Source organism: Elaeis guineensis, chromosome 1 (assembly GCF_000442705.2).
Source record: "Elaeis guineensis isolate ETL-2024a chromosome 1, EG11, whole genome shotgun sequence".
In the NCBI taxonomy this organism is placed as follows: Eukaryota; Viridiplantae; Streptophyta; class Magnoliopsida; order Arecales; family Arecaceae; genus Elaeis; species Elaeis guineensis.
The window spans coordinates 42,969,202-42,984,552 of record NC_025993.2 but is presented as its reverse complement, the minus strand read 5'-3'; the positions used below and the strand labels follow the sequence as shown (position 1 = coordinate 42,984,552).

The 15,351-nt window shown below is 37.4% G+C and overlaps 1 non-coding gene across 1 annotated transcript; it reads left to right on the top strand.

The window, feature by feature from the left end:
- Positions 1 to 11,128: 11,128 nt before the first annotated feature.
- On the top strand, positions 11,129 to 11,234 carry LOC140855130 (small nucleolar RNA R71). Its single transcript, XR_012138160.1, has one exon. It is a non-coding gene; the product is annotated as a small nucleolar RNA R71 (small nucleolar RNA).
- The last annotated feature ends 4,117 nt before the right edge of the window (positions 11,235 to 15,351 follow it).

Below are 15,351 nucleotides of genomic sequence, written 5' to 3'. Positions count from 1 at the left end.
CGCGTGACTCTGTTCACCAAACAACTCTTGTAGGTGAGCCTGACGGGTAGTCAAAATATTCTCATGTTGGTGCTGTAAGTCATCAGACATTGCACCCAACATGTAGTACCTTGCTTTGTTATCATCATCCGTCCACTTTTTCAGAGACGCTCTCGTTCAGCAGTCGGACATGCTGGTATGGTAGGTGGGTCCTAGTCCAAGATATGAGTCAATTTTTTGAAACCCAGAATAATTCTGTAGTTCCTTAACTAGTCCTTGAAATTAGGTCCAGTCAGTCTATGGGTGTCTAAAATTTTGGTCAGGGGTTTTGAGGCAGACATATTTTCTATAGAGAGTCAAAAGTTTCTAATTAGATTTTGTAATCAGACTTAACCAATTTATTTAGGGTTTTCATTTTTAAACAAATTAAGCTCTCACTATTTTCTCAGATCCCTACACTCCCTTGGTAGAGATGTGAAAATCTCCATGATCAATGATTTTTAGTGGGTGGTGCGGTCTCACCGACTGGCTCACCACCTCACCTAACAGTTATTGGTGATGGGTCAACCGATAAGTAGACAACTCTTATCCAATGATTCTCTAATCATGGTGCACCCAAAACTTGATCTCTAATTCATGAAGCTCACCGTGTCCGGGATATTGCTCCAATCCTTAGTTAAGTCACACCCACCATTTGCACGAACTAGATTCCTGATTGGATCTCTCACCGTATCCAGAATATTGAGCCCAACCCATCCTCTAATCCGTAGCATCCAATGCTTAATGGACATGGTTGCATCTTTTCGATGCAACTGAGCCACTGTAACCAGTCAAGAACAATCAACCTCGAAAAGGGCCCGCACATCCACAATGGTGGAAGACCTAGACTTAATATTTTCTTAGGGAGATTTATTTAGGTCTCATTAAACTTGACTTGACATAGTCATAACAATTATGACTAACCTAGTGGCATGGGTTAGCTCTAATTGTTAGCCACTTCTAATCAGAACTGAGTCGACACATATGGCTAGGTAAGTGAGACCGGTGAAAGGGATATGCCATTAACTCGACAAGAACGCATTCGAGTCGTGTAGCTCCCAATTAAAAATCAGTCGATCGCATCTGCCCAACTTACCTTAGACACCAAATTGTCGAACCAGAACTAATTAGGTTAGCCTACAATCCAGGCTCTAACCATTGAGCCAAATTAGGTCTTAACTTGATTGAGTCACATCTAAATATGATTCGACCTTGACCTAGACTTAATCCTATTAGGCTGGTCAATTATTAGCTTTCATGATCCCACCTAACTAACTCTTGATTCGATTTGATCAACCGCTAGACCTAATTGAGCTACCCAAGCCCGAACCCAATTTTATGAAAATATCTTAGATCTAAAATTCTTAATTTTAGACTTAACTTAATTTCATAAGCTTAATTCATTAATTAAATTTGGGTTGATAAATAAAGCATGTAAAATAAATCTTAGGGTTTCAGGATCTAGGGTTTTGCAAAAAAGTAAGTTTTGATTTCTGATTAAGGATGAACGTGCGACACCCCTACACATCATATGAACACCCCATTGAATGAGAAGAGAGGATCTTAAAACCCTACTTTATTCTTATGATCAGACGGCCATGAGGAACATCTTAATCAGAAATATAAATTTAACTACAAAACTAGTTAGATCTAAATTAACATATCACATATACAATTTAAGATCTAACTAATACATGCTTTGCATACATCTCATGTATCAAAAATCAATCTAATTAACATGCTTTCAGATCTGATACATCATATATAATATCTAAAAAATAAAATTTAAATTAAACTATTCAAAATAAAAATTATTCTAGATAAGTTACTAGAACAATTCTACAACTAGTCTAGGCATGCAACAGATCAATTTTATGAAATAATTAAAATTTTATTTTTTATTTTTTGATCTGATTATAATAATTATAACATTAAAAAATAAAAAATAAATTATATTTAATTCATATTTTAATATTATTAAAATATAAAACTTAAGACTATTCATGGATTCAATTAATCCTAGTCTAGTCATGCATCTTATGCATGTTAGATCTTCTTAGATTTAATTTTAAATATTTTGATTTCAGATCCTATCATATCTGATGTGACATATAAAATCATATAATATCAAATAAATTAAAATTAAAATTAGATCTAAGTTAGATCTGAAATAGAGCCAACAACCTGGCTCTGATACAACTTGAAGGAGGAGAAACGTTTTCTCCGCATAGGATCTTCCAGATTTCATCAAATCTGAGGTAAAATAATTTAAAAAAAAAATTATCCTACATATTTTAAATCTAATTCTCTAGATCTAAATTTATTATCTAATATTTAAAATCTAAAATTAAATTTAAAACTATGATAAAAGAAGAAATACCTCAAGGGTAATCTGATTACCCTGTAGATGATCTCTGCACAGCCCGAGGTTCTGATGTAGCCACGCAAGCGCCTGGCCTCTACCAGTATCTACTTAGGCAGGATCTAGAACATCTTCTCCTTGCAAATCTATGCTCCAAAAATTAGATCTAAATCTAATTAGGAAGTACTTCAGAACTCCTTCTGAATTTGGAGCAGCAGCCTGTCGAAGATGTCCTGGAGCCTTCTGTTCCAGGCATCACCACGCCTTAGATCTCTGCCAGATGGATGTCCAACTTTTTAGACATGAAGAGAGAAGGAAGGAGAGTAGGGAGGATGTAGAGAAGAGGGTAGAGGGCAGCAGCTATTGGGTTTTGTGCATAAAATAATTTCTATCACGAAACCCTAGGTGCAGCAGGGTTTATATAGACCCTGTATGCTGCGCAGTGCCACATCATTCAACCAATCAAAAAATTCTAATAAATTCTAGAAAAATTTTAATTGATGGAGTGATATCATCTGATCATATCAAATAAGAATCTTACCCTCTCTCCTAAGTTGGCACCAACAATGGATAAGCTTAATCAAGGTGGCACCAAAGAGTCCAAGTTTATCAGGACTCTTTGGTTCTTATCCATTTGGGGCGCCCACTTAAATCCAGTTGGGCTCATGCCATAATCTGATTATGGCAACCAATTTGATTGGATTTTGGCATGTGGACACTCCATAAAAATCTTCCAATGAGTTCTCTTCAGTTTAAGACCCATATGTCAACTTTTGATAGATGTCCTAAAATGAAATTGGCAGGTGCTAGGAATTAGCAGGTGTTATCTTAAATTCATCTCATAAATTAAGACAAACCTTTTTTGAGCTGGACAAGCTTTATTTAAACTGAGAAAAACCTTTCTAAGGTTCTCTGGATGAGTCAAATCATATTTGGCTTAGTAGAGATAGAAAAGATTATCCGAGGAGAAAGTTAGGCTCAATCGTGTGCTAGCATGATTTCCTTGAACCTAATTGGATCTTATTCAAATCAATTGGGTTAGCCCAATTGATGTCATCCAGATCCTAACCCTTGTTTGTGTGACTCAGTTAGGTTCAATTCCGTATGGTAATGAGATATGTCATGATCTCATCATCGACATCATCAAAACTCCTTTCGATGGATCAGAACTCTTCTGATTCAGATAATTAGAATGATCGATCATCAATATCATTCTAATTGCTCTCAAAATTCTCTAGTGACACCTAGCAGTATGTGGTGGCAACCCATCAGAACTGAAAATGAACCTCTTGATGCAGCTACCTGTGTGATTGAGTTCCTCTATCATGAGTCCCGACTGAATTAGGGTTAAGGTGAACTCGTCAAACCCAACATCAGTCATATGAGTTAATCAATCAATCCGAGTTCGATGTGAAATCTTAATGGAAAACTCTTTTCCATTATTTCACTCTGTCATGGCCATGAGCTTAAGGACTCGATCTTTCAATTATCATAGGACTACTCCTCTCATCTATCGAGGTTGATAGATCCCATCTTGGTGCGACCTAGTTCCTACAATGAATATGCTACAGCCAACATACACCTCAGGATTCTGAATGGCTAGAAGATCGAGTTATGGTATAGTCAAACTGATGCATAGTCGTTGATAGCATCAAAAATAACTCTACTCACTACGTAGGTAGGATGAGTCGAGATCGTATCCTCAGGGACCTTGGGCTAAGTTGAAATTGCAAGGTAAAAGAAAGAAGCGTTGTTTTTGATTTAAAAAATAAATTATCGTAAAATTGAGGTAATTAAAAAAATAAAGAGCTCGGGAGTTTTGAATTAATTTGCACTAGCAGAGTTGTATCTCTTTTTTAACAAATAGATGTGATTAATCTTAGAAAAAATACCTGTCTTTCCTCGGCACGCTCCGTACCCGTAGATCACGGTGCATCTCCGGAAAGACTAGGTACACAACTCTTCTTTCCTCGGCACGCTCCGTATCCGTAGATCACGATGCATCTCCGGAAAGTAAAAGTTGTTCCTAATATTAATCTAACAAGAAAGCATAAATAAAAGCATATGATAGGGAGCAAATAAAGAACTCATGACAATTTAAATAAAAAGCATAATCTTTATTGCATATAAAGAAATACAGAAAAGTTTAGAACAATAAACCATCTCTGTGTCGTTACAAAATTTTTTCTCCACTCCCGAGACTGCTAGCCTAGCTGCTCATGAAGTAGTCCCTTTCTATTCCTCTATGCAAGGCTCTAGAAGAATTTCTAGGTTTCCCCTCCAATGAGAGTACAAAAGTCTTTTTATAGGTGTTAGGAGGGAGGAGTTTTACATGATTTTTCGATATGGGACTAAAAAAATACAAATCTTTCAAAATATTTCTAAATATTATTTTTTTCCTTATTTTGAACTTGTCTGCAGTGCGCCCACACCCGCGTCAGCGCCCGTCCCGCGCCGCGTCCCGCATCCGCGCCCCGCATCCAAACCGCGTCAGCTTCCCGCGTGTTCACGCGCGTTCACGCGCGCATGCTTCTTCTTTTGAATTCACGCGTGCCCAGGCTCTTGAATCCACATGAAACCGCGCCCAAAACTTCACGTGAAACCACCCAGAAAAAAAATCAACGTGATCCACTTTTTCACATACCAAAAAGAAACTTTTGTTTCTTTACAATGACATCTGTATCCTTTTAGATTCCTTGCATAGTATCTTCATTTTCTATAATACCGGATGCATCTTTCTTTCATTTTAATTTTATTTTAAGTCCAAATTTCTTCAAACTTGAGTCTTTTTGATCTATGAATCGGACTCTTTGTATTGGCGATCATCTTTTCTGTAAAACATAAAAAGAAGCATCAAAATTTTAATAAATAAAATAAATTAAATATGATTTTCTGCTTTAAATGACTTAAATTATGTATTTATCACACCCCCCAACTTGAATTTTGCTCATCCTCGAGTAAAATAGATATATCAGCATTGTGTACTGACTCGATTTTGAATCAATAATTAGGTTAGGCATCCCAAAAGGTAGATGATACTTGGTCAGACCATTAAAGAGATATTTCATTGGATTATCAATTTGACCCAATTAGTGGTTGAGTATTAACTAAAGAAATTTCAGAGCTTTTCTTTCACTAACTCCCCACTTTACTCTTTAAATCCTCTAACTTAATGGGAAAGAGGTTTATCATCTTCTTGCAATTTAGTCTCCTTTTTTTTTTTTTATATATATATATATACATATAACATTGCCTACCTTTTTACGCGAACCACAATGCTTACTTAGGCGAAAGGGCCCGGTTACTCAGTAGGAGACAATGTTGTTTTTCTCTCTCTCTCTTTTTTTTTAAATTTTTAAATTTTTAAATTTTTAATTTTAATTTTTTTTTTTTTGCATACCTCGATCTTTCCACCTAATTTTTTATGAAGCAGATTCTTTATTGAGATCAGTAAGAAGAGGGTTGTAGAATCACTCCTAAAATTTGGTCTAGTTCAAACCCTACCATTCATTGGGTTTTCTTAATAATTTATTCCTCAGTATCTCTAAAATTATCTTGACCGTTAATCATTCATTTATTAGGATGCCTAATTGACTCTTAATCAAAATAAAATTTGAATACACAAAACTAATTATTTCTGACCATACTCGAGGATTTGATTAATTTCCCCCCCCAACTTAATCTACATTGTCTTCAATGGAGTAGAAAAGCAAAGAAAATAAAAGGAGAGAGTGCACCTGAGATAATTTTGCTTCGAAAGTTGAAGATAGCTTCATTAATTAATAGGCTCTTGTTCTAAATTCCTACAGCTACGATAAAGTAAAAAAAAAAAAAATGAAATCATTGGGTTGCCTCCCAACAAGCGCTAAGTTTTACGTCTTCAGCCAGACTGAATTTAGTATTATGGCAGTTTTGGATCCACTAAATCAACAGATTCAATTAATTCTCCATCACTAATTCCATCTATGTAAGGTTTCAATCGCTGACCGTTCACTTTAAAAGTGTTCCCCTGTTTAGGATTTTTGAGTTCTATAGCTCCATGAGGAAATACCTGAGTTACAATGAAAGGTCCGTCCCAACGTGAGCGAAGTTTTCCAGGAAACAGACGCAACCTAGAATTGAAGAGCCAAACTTTTTGATTAGGCTCGAACATTTTTCGTGCAATAAATTTATCATGATATGCTTTAGTTCGAGCCTTATAAATTTTGACACTCTCATATACTTCATTGCATAGCTCTTCAAGTTCATTTAATTGGAGTCTCCTATTGGAACCTGTATTTTTCATATCAAAGTTAAATTGTCGTATGGCCCAAAATGCACGATGTTCCAATTCCACCGGCAAATGACAAGCTTTTTCGAATACAAGTCGATAGGGAGACATTCCTATGGGTGTTTTAAAAGCAGTACGGTAAGCCCATAATGCATCGTCTAAGCGAAGAGACCAATCCTTTCTATCGGGCCTAACCATCTTTTCTAGGATATGTTTAATCTCCCTATTTGACACCTCTACCTGACCATTAGTTTGGGGGTGATATGGTGTGGCCACTTTGTGTGAAATATTATATTTTTTCATAAGTACTTCAAAATGTTTATTCGTAAAATGAGTCCCCCCATCACTAATGATCACCTTTGGGAAGCCAAATCGACTAATGATATTTCGTTGGATAAAACTAATTATAATTTTATTATCATTAGTCCGTGTAGCTATTGCCTCCACCCATTTTGATACGTAATCAACTGCCACTAGAATATATTCAAATCCAAATGAGGCTGGAAAAGGTCCCATGAAATCAATCCCCCAAACATCAAAAATTTCTACTACTAAAATGGGGGTCAGCGGCATCATATCCTTCTTGGATAAATTTTCTATTTGCTGACATCGCAGACAACTTCGGCCAAATTCATGTGCATCCTTGAAAAGCGTTGGCCAATAAAACCCACTCTGCAGTACTTTTGCTGTAGTTTTTCTTCCACTAAAATGTCCCCCACATGCCGAAGAATGGCAAAAAGTGAGAATGCTTTGGAATTCACTTTCGGGGACACAACGGCGAATAACTTGGTCAGGACAGTATTTGAATAGTTCAGGGTCTTCCCAGAAATAATGTTTAATTTGCGAGAAAAATCGATCCTTTTCTTGTTTTGTCCAGTGAGAAGGTACTTATCCTGTTGATAAGTAATTGACAATATGGGCAAACCATGGAGGACAGCTAGAAGAGATTGCAAAGAGTTGTTCGTCAGGAAATTTTTCTTTGACCTCATCTATGCCTATCATGTGTTCAACTAAGATCCTGGAGATGTGATCAGCTACCACATTCTCAGAACCCTTCTTATCTCGGATTTTCAGATCAAATTCTTGTAAAAGAAGGATCCATCTGATCAAATACGGTTTAGTATCTTTCTTTGAGAGGAGATGTTTCAGAGCCACATGATCAGAGTAAACTAGAACTTTAGACCCTAACAGATATGAGCAAAATTTTTCAAGGGCAAACACTACTGCTAGTAGCTCTTTTTCTGTTGTGGTGTAGTTTAATTGGGCATCGGAAAGAGTCTTGCTAGCATAATAGATCACATGTGGCTCCTTATTGATTTTTTGGCCTAAGACGGCACCTATTGCAAAGTCAGAGGCATCACACATAATCTCAAATGGAATGGACCAGTCAGGGGGTTTTATTATGGGTGCTATTGTCAGGGCTGTTCGTAATGTGTTGAACGCTTTCAAACAGTCTTCATCAAAGACAAATGGTGTATCCTTGGCCAACAGATTGCACAAGGGTCTTGAAATCTTGCTAAAGTCTTTGATGAAGCATCTATAAAATCCGGCATGACCTAAGAAAGATCGTATTTGTCGGATCGAAGTAGGAGGTGGTAGTTTTGAAATAACCTCAACTTTGGCTTTATCTACCTCGATCCCTTTTTCAGAAATAATATGTCCTAATACAATTCCTTTCCGTACCATGAAATGGCTCTTTTCCCAACTTAGGACAAGATTTGTCTCCATACACCGTTTAAGTACTTTGGAAAGATTATGGAGACAATCCTCAAAGGTGGTTCCAAACACAGAAAAATCATTTATAAAAACTTCAAGATATTTGTCCACCATATCCGAAAAAATGGCCAGTATGCACCGTTGAAATGTAGCGGGTGCATTGCAAAGCCCGAATGGCATACGCCGAAAAGCGAAGGTGCCATAGGGGCAGGTGAAGGTAGTCTTTTCTTGATCATCCAAAAATATAGGTACTTGATTGTACCCTGAATAACCATCAAGAAAATAGTAGAAACTTTGTCCTGCTAACCGTTCTAGGATTTGATCGATGAAGGGCAATAGAAAATGATCCTTCCTAGTAACGGCATTCAGTTTTCTATAATCTATGCATTCTCGCCATCCAGATGATATGTGAGTTGGAAGTAGTTCACCTTCTTCGTTCTCCACCACAGTAATACCAGATTTCTTAGGTACTACTTGAGTGGGACTGACCCATTTACTATCGGATATGGGGTAGATGATTCCAGCATCTAACCACTTTACCACCTCTTTCTTTACTACTTCACGCATGTTTGGGTTCAATCTCCTCTGCATATCTCGATGGGGTTTGGCATTTTCCTCAAAATGAATATGGTGCATGCAAATGGAGGGGTCAATTCCTTTTAAATTGGCAATGGACCAACCGATAGCCTCTTTATGTTCCTTCAGAATACCAACCAATTGTGCTTCCTGATTAGGGGTCAAGTCTGATGCAATGATTGTCGGGAGGGTGTCATTGAGTCCTAGAAATACATACTTAAGCGTAGCAGGAAGAGGTTTCAATTCTAACGTAGGTGGTGATTCTAAAGATGGGACTATTGGTGTACTGGCTAATGTGGGCAATGGCTCATACTTGATTGTCCATGGAGGAGTGGTTTTATCATGTGGTGTATCTAACAAGATGTTAACTTCTTTCCTATATTCCTCAAAGTCACACACTCCAAAGTGAGCCAAGCAAGTATCTAAGGGGTCTGGTGCTAGAATTATGGGTGTTGCATCTTCTATAATATCTTCTAGTGTATCTACTTCGAAGCAACTATCCATTGATGGTCCTTGGGAAGCACCAAACACATTCAGTCTTAGTTTCTTATTCCCAAACGATACGTCCATGACTCCTGTCCTACAATTAATGCATGCATTTGCCGTAGCTAGGAAAGGTCGTCCTAAGATAATGGGAATTTGTCTGGGGTTGCCACTTAATTCCATATCGAGAACCAAAAAATCAACTGAAAAGTAAAACTCATCTACCTTGACCAAGACATCCTCAAGCATTCCACGTGGTTCCTTAATTGATCTGTCGGCTAACTGCAGTGTGACTGATGTGGGTTTCAGTTCTCCAAATCCAAAAAGTTCATACACCGAACTAGATAAAAGATTCACACTTGCCCCTAAATCTAGAAGAGCTTTTTCAATGTGATAATCTCCTATAACACAGGAAATGATGGGGGCTCCTGGGTCCTTAAGCTTTGGAGGAGTGGCATGCTGGACGACAGAACTAGCCTGTTCAGTGAGACATACTTTCTTTGGGATTTGTGATCTAGATTTACATTTTTGGGTGCACAAATCCTTCAAAAATTTGGCATAAGCAGGGACCTGTTTGATTGCATCTAGAAGGGGAAGATTAATTTGGACTTGCTTAAACAATTCCAACATCTCATCGAGTTTTCCTCCCTTCTTATCTGCAGGAATAGGAGCTTTCAGGGCATCCGGAAATGGGGCTTTAGGCAAGTAAGATGATTCCGGTGTAGTTGGTTCCTTCTCTATTTTCAGGTCCTCCTTGGGTGATTTGGATTCGGTTAGAGATTTAGGGTCGGTCTCATTGGTTTTACTAGTGTGTTCAATGACCTTCCCACTTCTCAGAGTCATGATTGATTTGGCATGTTCAGAAAAAGCTTCTGGGATATTAGAACTCTCAATCACAAATTACCCTCTTGGGTTGCTCTCTGGTTGGCTAGGTAATTTTTCTCCTTCCCTCCTACTGAATGCAGTTGCTAGTTGACCTATTTGGGTCTCTAGCTTAGCAATGGATTGTGTGTGGGAGTTAAGGGTCTGAGTGTTGACTTCTAATCTTTCTAGTGTTTTCAGGACTTTTTCCTCAAAAGCTAAGCTGTGACCAGTAGTAGACGGTTGAGGAACATTTTGAAATTGATGGTATGGTCCATGCCTATATGTTGAGTCTTGATATTGATGTCGAGGTGTGGCAGGACCAACCACTGGTTGTGGTCTCCAAGAAAAATTTGGATGGTTTCTCCAGCCGGGGTTATAAGTGTTCGAATATGGATCGTTTCCTGGTCTGCGAGCTTGTTGGACTTGCTAAACCTGCTCGTGCACAAACTCAGGAAATTGGGGTGCAGCTGGGCATTCACTAACAAAATGGTTCGGACTTGCACACAATGCACAAACTTCTTGGATTGGATTAGGTGGAATCGGGGATTGTCCAGTGTTTAGAAGACGATCTAATTTTTGGGACAGTTCATCTACCTTTTGATGGATATCTATGGCATTTCCTACTTCATATATTCCACCTCTTTTTGAGTTTAACATGGGTTTATCTCTAATAGAGGCAGACATATGATGTAATGAATTTTCACTTAAAATTTCAAACAATTGCCATGCCTCATCCTCACTTTTCAGCATAAATATCCCACCGCATGATGCATCGACCATTTGTCGATGTCTTTCAGAGAGCCCATCATAAAAATATTGGATTAACTGCCACTTGGGTACAGCATGGTGGGGACATTTTCTAATAAGGTCTTTTAATCTCTCCCATGTTTCATGAAATATTTCTCCATCTAATTGGGAAAAACTAGTTATGGCTTTCCTTATTTGATTAGTTTTTCCTATGGGAAAATATTTCTTGAGAAACTCTCCTTGCAGCTGGTCCCAGGTTGATATAGTCATGGAATCCAAAGTATATAGCCAGTATTTGGCTTTGTCCTTAAGTAAGAAAGGGAATAATTTCAACCTAAGAGCATCATCGGAGAAGTTGTGAATTTTGACAGTTGAGCATATCTCAAGAAATTCTTCAAGATGTTTATAAGGGTCTTCATTACTAAGTCCATAAAATGAAGGTAACATTTGGATTATACTGGACTTAATTTCATATTGAGTGGCCTCCACAGGGGGTACTTGAATACAAGGAGAGTAGGTATATGTGGAAGGAGTAAAGTACTCCTTCAATTGCTTGGATGGATCATTCTCCTGATTTCGGTCCATCTTTTTATGTCTGTTGGCTCTAAAGGTTCTTTCTATTTCTGGATCAAAAGGTTGGATTTCTGGTCGTAACGATCTACGGCCAAGCATACACCTTACAATTATACTGTAGAGCACACACAATTTTTTTTTTTTTTTAATATATATTTTTATAATAAAGTGAGAAAAGAATGAAGAAAATCTAAAGAGAAGAACCTAAGAATCTTAAATCTATGAAAAGGGAGAAATTAATTAATGTTTAGATGTTAATTGCAATCAACTTAAACAATCATAGACTCTCTATCCTACGGTTAACTTAGATCTAGACAGCTCCTAACTTTCAAGATTGCTTTTGAGCACTCCAAGCTCAAGACTGACTAACTGACTCGGCCAGATAAGCGTAAGATATGGGAGGTTCCCTGCTCGTTGCTTTCTTTAGACACCAACTAAGTTGGCCAGGTCAGTCAACGAAACCAATTGAAAACCATTTTCTTTAACCACTTGCCTTAGACACCGAGCAATTAACCAATCCGCACTCGGTTCAACTCTAGAGCTTTCTTATCCTATTGAGCTCGAAATTCCTAGGGTTGACGTCTAGTTGATTTTAAATTAAGGTCTAGGTTATGCAAATGCAAGGGAGTGATTTGTGGGCCAAGGAAGGGTGATCAAATCCCCACCTTATCTGGTTAATGGGTTATTGCCCTTAAGATCAATTATGGAGATGCAATGCAAAGAAACAAGGTGTCCAATCAGGTTAGAAATTTTTATATTTGAGGTTACGCTATTTTAGTTAAGTGTTATGAAATGTCAGTGGTTTTTTTTTTTTTTTTATATAATTTTATCTTGTTGTATATTTTTTTTTAAATTTTTTTTTTGCTTTTGTAAGAAAATAAATTTAAGTGATTAAGTCTAAAAAGCAATAAATTACTGGGCTATGAAAAGTAGCAAATTATTCTAAGCAGCAAAATTCTAAATAGTAAATTAGTTATGCAAGGTAATTCTGTAATTATGCAAATCAGATTATCTAGCTAGAAAGCACTGAAAAAAAAATTTAAAATGAGAAATAAAAATTGAAAAGTATATATTTTTTTAAAAAAAAAAATTAAAAAAAAAATTTTTTTTTCAATTTTTTTTTAATTCAACCGTGCCAAGATCCCCGGCAACGGTGTCAAAATTTGATGCGTAGTCGTTGATAGCATCAAAAATAACTCTACTCACTACGTAGGTAGGATGAGTCGAGATCGTATCCTCAGGGACCTTGGGCTAAGTTGAAATTGCAAGGTAAAAGAAAGAAGCGTTGTTTTTGATTTAGAAAATAAATTATCATAAAATTGAGGTAATTAAAAAAATAAAGAGCTCGGGAGTTTTGAATTAATTTGCACTAGCAGAGTTGTATCTCTTTTTTAACTAAATAGATGTGATTAATCTTAGAAAAAATACCTATCTTTCCTCGACACGCTCCGTACCCGTAGATCACGGCGCGTCTCCGAAAAGACTAGGTACACAACTCTTCTTTCCTCGACACGCCCCGTATCCGTAGATCACGACCCATCTCCGGAAAGTAAAAGTTGTTCCTAATATTAATCTAACAAGAAAGCATAAATAAAAGCATATGATAGGGAGCAAATAAAGAACTCATGACAATTTAAATAAAAAGCATAATCTTTATTGCATATAAAGAAATACAGAAAAGTTTAGAACAATAAACCATCTCTGTGTCGTTACAAAATTTCTTCTCCACTCCCGAGACTGCTAGCCTAGCTGCTCATGAAGTAGTCCCTTTCTATTCCTCTATGCAAGGCTCTAGAAGAATTTCTGGGTTCCCCCTCCAATGAGAGTACAGAAGTCTTTTTATAGGTGTTAGGAGGGAGGAGTTTTATATGATTTTTCGATGTGGGACTAAAAAAATACAAATCTTTCAAAATATTTCTAAATATTATTTTTTTCCTTATTTTGAACTTGTCTGCAGTGCGCCCACACCCACGTCAGCGCTCGTCCCCGCGTCCGCACCGCGTCCTGCGTCCGCGCCCCGCGTCCAAACTGCGTCAGCTTCCCGCATGTTCACGCGCGTTCACACGCGCATGCTTCTTCTTTTGAATTCACGCACGCCCAGGCTCTTGAATCCACATGAAACCGTGCCCAAAACTTCACGTGAAACCACCCAGAAAAAAAAATCAACGTGATCCACTTTTTCACATACCAAAAAGAAACTTTTGTTTCTTTACAATGACATCTGTATCCTTTTGGATTCCTTGCATAGTATCTTCATTTTCTATAATACCGGATGCGTCTTTCTTTTATTTTAATTTTATTTTAAGTCTAAATTTCTTCAAACTTGAGTCTTTTTGATCTATGAATCGGACTCTTTGTATTGGCGATCATCTTTCCTGTAAAACATAAAAAGAAGCATCAAAATTTTAATAAATAAAATAAATTAAATATAATTTTCTGCTTTAAATAACTTAAATTATGTATTTATCACAAACTATAACACACTCAAGGTGAACTATCGATGCACCTCAGGTCAAAGAACTAGACACACAACTACAGCATCGAGCTAGTCATCGACGAGAAGGTAGACTTCCTTATGATTGCTCGAAGTGGTCACGTTCAGTACTCTTGTTCTTAATGAATACATGTATTCTCGCTTCGGTGTCTCCACACTATAGACTCAAGACACATCTATCCTAAGAAAGCAATCGTACACCAATCTTCTGGATCGATCACCATCCTCGTGATGATCCTATGGTCAGGAGCTGTTTATGAGTTAGTTATGTAAATTCATGCCTTAAATTTTCAACTCTTAAAAATATAAATTTATATTTTCACTAACTCAAAGGATGTATCACAGACACAATGTACACAATGTGATAGAAGAATAACCCTTTTATTCATTTATAGTCAAAATTATAAATTTGCCCTTAGATTTGTATAGGAATGTGTCAGCCGATCTGGCATCTAGGACACACATCTAACAACCCCTTGGCAACCAGATGGGCTTTATAGGTCTCCACTTTTTCGTCTGCACCTCTCTTCCTTTTGAAGATCCATTTACACCCAATGGGTTTAACCCCTTCAGGTGGGTCAACCAATGTCCATACATCGTTGACCTTCATGGACTCCATTTCGGATTGCATGGCTTCAAGCCATTTCTCAGAATCAGGTCTCTACATTGCATCCATAAAGGTGATCGAATCCTCATCATTCTCATCGAGTTCGATGGAATCACTGTTCCGGACCAAGAAATCATAGTATCTGTCTGGCTGACGTGGTACTCTATCAGATCGCCTTAATGGTGTAGGTACATTGGGCTCTGGATCTAATCTAATCAAATCTGACTCAGGTTCAGCTATTGGTGTCGGTCCTTCTACCTGTTGAACATCATCAAGTTCAACCTTAGAGGCAATGATTCCTTTACCAAGGAACTTCTTTTCTAAAAAGGTTGCCTTAAGATAGACGAACACCTTTTGTTCATCAGTATGGTAGAAAAAATATTCTTTGGTCTCTTTGGGGTACCCTATGAATGTGCATTTGTCAGACCTAGATCCAAGTTTATCTGTAACTAATCGTTTGACATAGGCCAGGCACCCATAGACCCTAAGGTGTGAAAGTACTAGCGTACGTCCTGTCCATATCTCATATGGAGTCTTAATTACAGACTTACTTGGAACTCTATTTAACAGATAACAGGCTGATTCGAGTGCATATCTCCAGAAGGATATAGGCAAGCTAGCAAAATCCATCATGGATTGGA